Genomic DNA, 7,935 nt, shown 5'->3' with positions numbered 1-7,935 from the left:
GGCAGCATTAATCCGGTCCATGACGATGTTTAAAAGCGTAAAAGATCTCAATCCCATATCTGTATCAGAGCTGTCTTCAGACAGGTGTTTGCCTAACCCTCCCACAAAAGATGGTTATTTATTTCCTGTTTGCTGATCCCCCAGGAGGGAAGTTTGACACTCTGCCTTGTTTGTTTGCAGCAGGATTTTATCCAGATGTTGCTTACACTGAAGAGAGACCTATATTTTCATGGCAAAATGCAGCAACCTTGACGCAGGAGCCTTTGTTCAAATGTGTACTATATTTAAATAAACACGTCTAGGTCACTGACTTTCTCCCAGCAAATGTTTGACATCCTTCCCTTTCCTTCTCCCATTTGTCTGACTCATTTCAGAAATAATAATCATTGTTCTTTGCCCTTTGTCCAGCTTGTTCCTCTCCCTCCTCTCTCTCTCTCTCTCTCTCTCCCTCTCTCTCTCTCTCTCTCTCTCTCTCTCTCTCTCTCTCTTTTATTAGAGAAATTTAGTACAATACGTTAAGCCTTATATTCTAAACTTATGATTCGTGTGGCAAAAGGGGAGCTGTCACTGCAGGAGAGCCGCCACATTACCATTTTATACTCTGTAACAAAATAGCACCCTTGAGAAAGGGTCAGGCTTGATGTTACTATGATGAGTAAATTTCAGACTTTTTGCATGTAAAATTTCCATGATATTGGTTGCATTGTATAAAGTTGTTTTTAAAAAAAATCTCACTTGGGTGGTGGTCATTGTAAGTTCTTAATGAGGCCAACAGAAATAAATGGTTATGACCATTATACAGCGAAATAGACAGGCATTTATACGTGCTGCAAAATGTTATGAAATCGATTAAAATCTTATTTCTTTCCATTGCTGTTATACTTCCAAACACATATACACAGTACACAGCACTGGGTATAAATACAAATAAAACATAAAGAGAAAACATAGGAAATCTCATAAATATACAGTATCCTGCCTTATCAATATTCATTTATGCATATCCCTGCACTCACGCATTAATAAAAGCACATATATTGGATTTGAATGTGTGAGGGATGGGGTGGAAGCCGTAATCAGGACGGTTGGGCTCTCCTTCTAGTGGCAAAGGATTACATTATCTCTCCCAGCCTATTATGTTTTCTGAAATTTCCAAATGTATGTTCTGGCCTCTTCAACTTTAGTCTTTTGCATTTAAGTAATGAGGAAGTTAAGCACAATATATGTCTCACTCAAGGGCATTACAGAGAATGCTTGGATCTAGTTAGAGCCTTTAACTCCAGAGCAAAGGCCTGGTTTTATGTGACCTTAACGGATTCAAATTGTTTAGTTTCAATAAGGAGAGCAGTGTTTACTTCAGTGAATTAATGTGGAGCTGGCAACTGTAAGGGACTCCATTCCAGTGGGACCACAGGATGGCTTCCGAACTCCCTCACGTGTATTTTTAGGAAAGTGTTGTGCTTTAAGGCCAATTGATGAAAATGTGAAAAGTGTGTGGTTTTTGCAGCTGCGTGTGTGTGTGTGTGTGTGTGTGTGTGTGTGTGTGTGTGTGATTTGTAGTGCATGTCTAGTTTGTTTTGTTTTGTCCAAAAATTCAAAGTTCTGAGACATTTCCGTGAGGGATGTGGCTGCTTTCCTCAACACATTCTTATGGTGGTGGTGTTCTCCAGGGAATGTGGGGTGCGTGGCATGTAGCGTTTCCTTTTCTGCTAATAACCCACGCCTTACCGTCTTCAGGAATTCTGTGCTCCTGCAGTAGCTTGCTCCTGTAGCTTTTGTTACCACTGCAGTGACTGTAACAGACCAACATCCTCAGGAAGGGCTGCCTCTTCCACAGTTAGGATGAGTAATTAGCAAACTAATTCATTAGAGCTACCCTCCAATTATTGAACCAATCATCTGTAACAGCAAGCTGTCCTTAGGTTATAAATGGCACATGTGCCTCTAAGTGAATAACTGTAAACTTCTTTCTTCTTCCCTTTTTTCCTCTCTAGAGGGTTTGGAAGAGCCATTTGAATGGCATGTGACATATGTTCTTTCTGAAGATTTATTTTTATTATTTTTATTCATGTGTATGTCAGTGGGGTGGAGTATGTGCATCTAAGTTGTCTTAGTGACTGTTCTATCCATGTGAAGGCACACCATGACCAAGGCAACTCTTATAAAAAGAAAGCCTTTAATTGGGGGTTTGATTACAGTTTTAAAGATTTTGTCCATTATCATCCTGGTGGGGAGCATGGCAGCATGTAGCCAGGCGTTGGAGCAATAGCTGAGAACTACATCCTGATCCTCAGGGAGAGAAACAGCCTGGGGTACACTGCTCTGGACCCCAATGTGTCTCACATGTACACCAACCCAGGAGCAATCTGAATTTGCGAATGAAAGACACACACACACACACACACACACACACACACACACACACACCCCAGTTAATTTTTTGACACACCATGACTAGCTTAAAGATTAGGAAGTCCTAAACCTTCCCCTGCTAGCAAACACTACCCTCCAGTTCTCCTAAGACTCCTAAACGTTCCCTTGCTACCCCAACCCCAATCAGGAAAATGGCCAGTGGCCACTTACTCAAATTCTTACATGTCTAGTTGGCTCTCTCTCCTGAAGCTCTTACATCCCATCCTTCTACCCCAAGTCATGGTGATTCTTCCTTTCTCCCAATTCCTAGCCTGCACAGATCTAAAGGTCCTACCTCAGTCTACCTGCCCAGCTATTGATCAAAAACCAAAAACCAGGTGGGGACAAGGACCATCAGGGTTGGACATGCAGATTCCTGATTTTGGGGGCCAGATTAATTCAAAGCATTGAGAACAATCCCCCAACAGTCTAGGCCTAGCATGGACTTTTGAAACCTCAAAGCGCACCCTGCTGACATACTTTTTCCAAGAAGCCCATACCTCCTAGTCTTTCTAATCCTTTCAAATAGTGCCACTCCCTGGGTGTCTAAACATTCATATATTCTTATTCAAACCACCATGTAAGCACAGTTGGGAGGAAGCCAGGGGTAGCCAGTCCTCCTGTCTCTGGTTGCAGGTTGTGACCTGCCCAACTTGGATGCTAAGAACATTACTGGGTCATCAAAGCTAAATGCAGGTGACTAGGGCCACAGACTCAGGAGAACATCAGTAGGTTTGTAGGAAAGCCTCAGAAACAGTCTCTAATGAGAATCAATCAGCTTTCTGACTGAGCTCTGACCACTCAGAGGGCGTGTCGTTCCAAGTGCTTCTGAGTTGTGCTTTCACCCACAGAAGAAGCAAGGTGTGTGAGCTCACCTTTCCACCTTGTGTGAGCAAGGTGATGAGCTCAAGTCCATGCAACCAGGAAATAATGGATCCAACACTAAGCCCAGGCTTCCCAGCTCCAGAGCCAGGGACTGCTTTGTCTGCCTTAGTTACATCAGGACTCTTAGAAAGAGTTAGTATTTCCAGCATAGAGCTTTGGAAGTTCGGTCCTTCTGAGAGTGGATGTGAATCAAGCTTTTGGAGCCTTGAGAAACTCTTCATCCTGTAAGCCTGAAACCCAAACTACCCCCAGTGTCCTTAGGTCTGAGATTAAAGAGCTACAAACTACCTTTAGAAGGCTTAAGCAATGGAACAATTTTGTCACTACAATTTTCTATGCTTTTTGTTATTAGTAAGAAAATAATCTTTTATTTTGTAAATGCTAAAACAACCATTCCTAATGGCTATGTCATGTTAATTATCATTCCTGGTGGTAGTGCCACCCTAATTCAGACTAACATTTGCATACATTACAAATAGGCATTGCTAGTAACAGGCAATTCCAATAAAAAAAAGCAATCATATGTCTAGGACTACTCTGTTTGTGGGCAACGTTCTTACTTTGCATCATAAGCTTCATGCCATTTATTATATTTATTTCTACCTCAATGCCCAACCTTTCGTTACATACAATATTTAACTTGCTTACAATTTATAATTGTTCTTTTCTCTTTTTATAGTATTATAGATAATATTAAAATGAGCATCTTTTGTGTTTCTGATGATTTCCTATAAACTAAATACAGTTCTAGACGCAGTCCTTGGACAAGGGCTATCCCATTTCAGGTTCAGTTTTGACAGTTATTGTCAATTGCTCCCCAGAACCTACATGTGATTAATGCTACATGTTTGAAGCATTTAACAAAGTGGCTATCTTTTGGAGAAGTAAAGGAACAAGGTGGGTAAAATAATCATGTTTTCCAGAATGAAGATTCACCATTGTAAGCTACTCAGAACAGTCTTAAATCAGTGTCAAGAGTATGGTATTGGCTTTTATTTAGAACAATCAAGCCCTAGTCCATGCGAAAGAAAAAATGTTATAAGCAATCAATATCCTTTAAATAAGAGAAAATTAGCTTTGCCCTGTTGACTGACGTATATTTCACCTGTTCCCTTAGGGGAAAAAATACAACTCCATTTTTCAGGAATAGTCTAGAAACCCAGCATTAAAACATAAGTGAATATTATTGGGTGTTCAACAAAATAAAGGCTGCAAGGTCAGCAGTCTTCCCACCATGTTGGTCCATGGTAGGCTCACACTCTGACCCACAGCTCCAAGCCACATCTTTTTGCATTTCTTTACGTCCCTTCAGCATCCTCCTTATGTCTACAGCCATTTCTAAAACCCATTTAGTCTCCCAGCTAGTCTATCTTCTGTGGTTGCTTTTCTATATCCAACATCGTGACTAGGTCATAAACCCTCGGAGGGCCTCTCTCTCATGCCTGCATCCTATGAGAATTCCTCCAGGAAGGGGCCTCTGGTACCTAGGTTTCCTTTTCGATCTATATGGAGCCTGTTGGGTGCTCTCTGGGGTAATACAGTAAGACAAGAAGAGCCAGTCAGTGTCTCTTCAGAGCCCTGAGGGGCTTCAAATCCCTTTACATCATAATGACCTCTAATAAAGGCATAGTCACTTAAGCCAGCAAGTCATTTTCCTGTACAATAGAAACATAAACTGCTAAACAGCTCCCACTCCCATTGTTATTACTACAGTTAGCACATGATCTCAGCTAGAGTGCACTGGGTGGTTAACAGAAAGAGTGCAACATTGGCTCAGTAGTCTAGGTGCATCCCTGTCCTCTTCTGAAAAGCGGGTCTCTCTGAAGACCCCTTTTCAATTTTTGTTAGTCTTTGGTGTGTTTCTTCCATTAGCCACCTACCAGAAATCCTTTTTAAGCAGCCCTTCTTCACTAAAACAAGTGCGGTTTTGTAAAATCTTCTTTGGAGAGTGCTTATGATCTGTATAGAGCCATTATTTTTCAATATAGAAGCTCAAGAAACTAGCTTGTGCCCTTTTGTATTCCCTCTCCAGTTTCTAGAATTACTTGAGGAAAAGTATTCACTTTTCAAACCTTCCTTTGTTGAATAACAATTTGACTCTTATGCCTCAGCCAAGAGTAGACTTGTAAACGTGGCTAAACAAGCCACTTCAGGAAACCAGTTCAGGGTCAGCCTTCAGATCATCTTGGAGAAGGAATAGATGCACCAAGCGGAGTCAGCAGGTATTAAGAAGGTTGGAGGCAATAGAATTTTATCTCTAGAGAAATCTTCAACTCCTTGAAATACTAGCTAAGGACAACAGACTGTTGACCCAAGAGGCCCTTTAAGTCCTTCATGCTTCAAGTGTAGAAATGCCCAAACCAACCGCCAAGAGAGAATGGGGCAGCTTCAAAGCAGACAGGAAAAATGCTTCTCTGTCCCATTTTCCATCAAAAACGTACAACAAAGAAAATTCAGAAACCATCCTTCAAATCCTAGGGACCGGGAAGTAGCTAATGGAAGCATGTATTCATCTTATTGATTGGCCCATTGATTTTGCCCTTCTTAAGCGCCTATTTCTTGATTCTATGCCAGATATGCTTTAAAGAGCTTAAACAAAACTTACACCAAACCTTGCCAACAGCCCCTAGGGAATCTAAAAACCAATCTTTCCTCTTGTCACAGGATAAGTACCCAGGTGATTCTTGCACAGAAGAAAATACAGAGTTCTTGATCCACATGCTACATGATTAAGAACTCTGATGGGAAAGGGAATTACAAAAAAAACAAAAGCCATGATGCTGGATACCCTGGCCTAATGGACTCAAGGAAGGAGACATTTCTCAGGTTCCCTCAGCTCATACAGAGTAGAAATTTTTCATATCAGATCCAGGAACATGGCAGTATCAGGTTGGCTTTCTCACCAACTAGAATGATCAAGTCTTTGATTCATTGATTAGCAGACTATTGTGCTTGAGATCACCAAGGGCATTATTTTAAATTCATTTTATTGGGTCTCTCTTCAGAGATTCAGTGGGGAGAAAGGCACTGGAGACCACAGACTGGTTCTTGGTAAAGGGTACATAGCAAATGCCACTGTATCTGGTAGTTGTAGCAGAGTAGCTGGAGGGGAACCTGATAAGTACTTGGAAGATGATGAAACTATATCTTTATTCTTTGTTCTGTCACACACAGCAAGCCAGAGTCTCTCACTAACCCTTGAAGATCGGAAAACAAGAGACCGACATTGGCCAGACTCCTTAGAGTGCCAACAGCAAGCGCCAACATAAACCCACCCAAATGGCACCAACATAAGCCCACCCAAATGAATCACAACTTCTTCTTGTTGTTATCTAAAGCGGAGGCTTACTCTGTAGCTCTGGCTGGCTTGAACTCGCTGTGTAGGCCAGATTTGTCTTGAACTTGAAGTAATCCTACTGCCTCTGCCTTCCCAATGCTAGAACTACAGGTATGAGCAGTCATATCCTACTCAGTGTAACTTTTAAAAGTGAATATGGTGGTGGTCCTAGTTCCATGACCGTGTCTAAGACTGAGCTCTGGAAACTGACTACAGCTCTACCCGATATGGTCTTGAGCAGACAGAAGATTGTCAGTGCTTGGAGCCTATATAGCAAGGCAAGGGTATTGGGAATAGGAATGTGCTGTTTACCGCATTTGTGTCTCATTGTTCTGTGCATGTTGTCTTTGTGTACATGTAAGGAGAAACAAACTTGTGGAGGTGAGAAGACAGCATGTAGAGTAATTTCTCTATTTTGACCATGTGGCACCTGGACACTGAACTCAGGTCACCAGACTTGGCAGCAAGTACCTAGGCTGATGGTGGCCTTTCACTAGCCTATGACTTTCAACTTTCAGAGTTGTACTGTGAGGGCTAAAGATATGTTTTAAGTTCAAATTCCTGTGCTTAGGAGATCTAATTTTTATGACTCCAACCTATCTGTAAGCCCTACTTGCCCCAGGACAAATAATTTCCCAGAATGCTGGGGGCTGTTGTTCATGTAGGGTAACAACCAAGTGTTTTCACTCCTATAGGTAAGGCTGGTTGTTCCAACTGCACAGCGTGTATGGAGGTATGGAGGCTGGAGGTACATAGGTACGCTTGCCCCCACTGGACAAAGGCATGAATTACAGAGACCTGTAGATTCTGCCTTTACAAGCTCCTGACTAAGGTCATTTGTGCCTGTTCTCTTGGTATGCACCTGCCCAGTATGCATCTTCCTGGCCAGTATTTAATAAAGTTTGCTTCAAATTTGGCTCAAAATAAATTGTACTAGTGATCCTATTCCCACCCGGTGGGATTAACAGTGCCTTCAAGACTTTTCCTCTGCGGGCCAATTTTCTCATTCAGAACTAGCAGGTGTCCTAAGAAATGACACCAAATCTAGTCTCTTAGCAATGAACAAAGAGAGTATCGATGGCTTATTCTAAGAAGGAAAGTCAAATGGACAGACTTCAGTTGAAGATATAATTGTCAAACAGATTAAATCTTCCTTTTCTTCAGATTCCAAGCTCTTACAGGCTAGTTGTGAGTGGGTGCTCACCACTTCCCATTCGCTGGAAGCATATGTCTGTCAGGGATCCCCACCCAGGATGTGGTGTGTGCCCGGGTGATGGGTCCCTTACTCTGGGAGAAAAGCT

The sequence above is a fragment of the Rattus rattus genome, chromosome 4 (assembly GCF_011064425.1).
Source record: "Rattus rattus isolate New Zealand chromosome 4, Rrattus_CSIRO_v1, whole genome shotgun sequence".
Taxonomy (NCBI): Eukaryota; Metazoa; Chordata; class Mammalia; order Rodentia; family Muridae; genus Rattus; species Rattus rattus.
Note: the sequence above shows the minus strand (reverse complement) of the source record.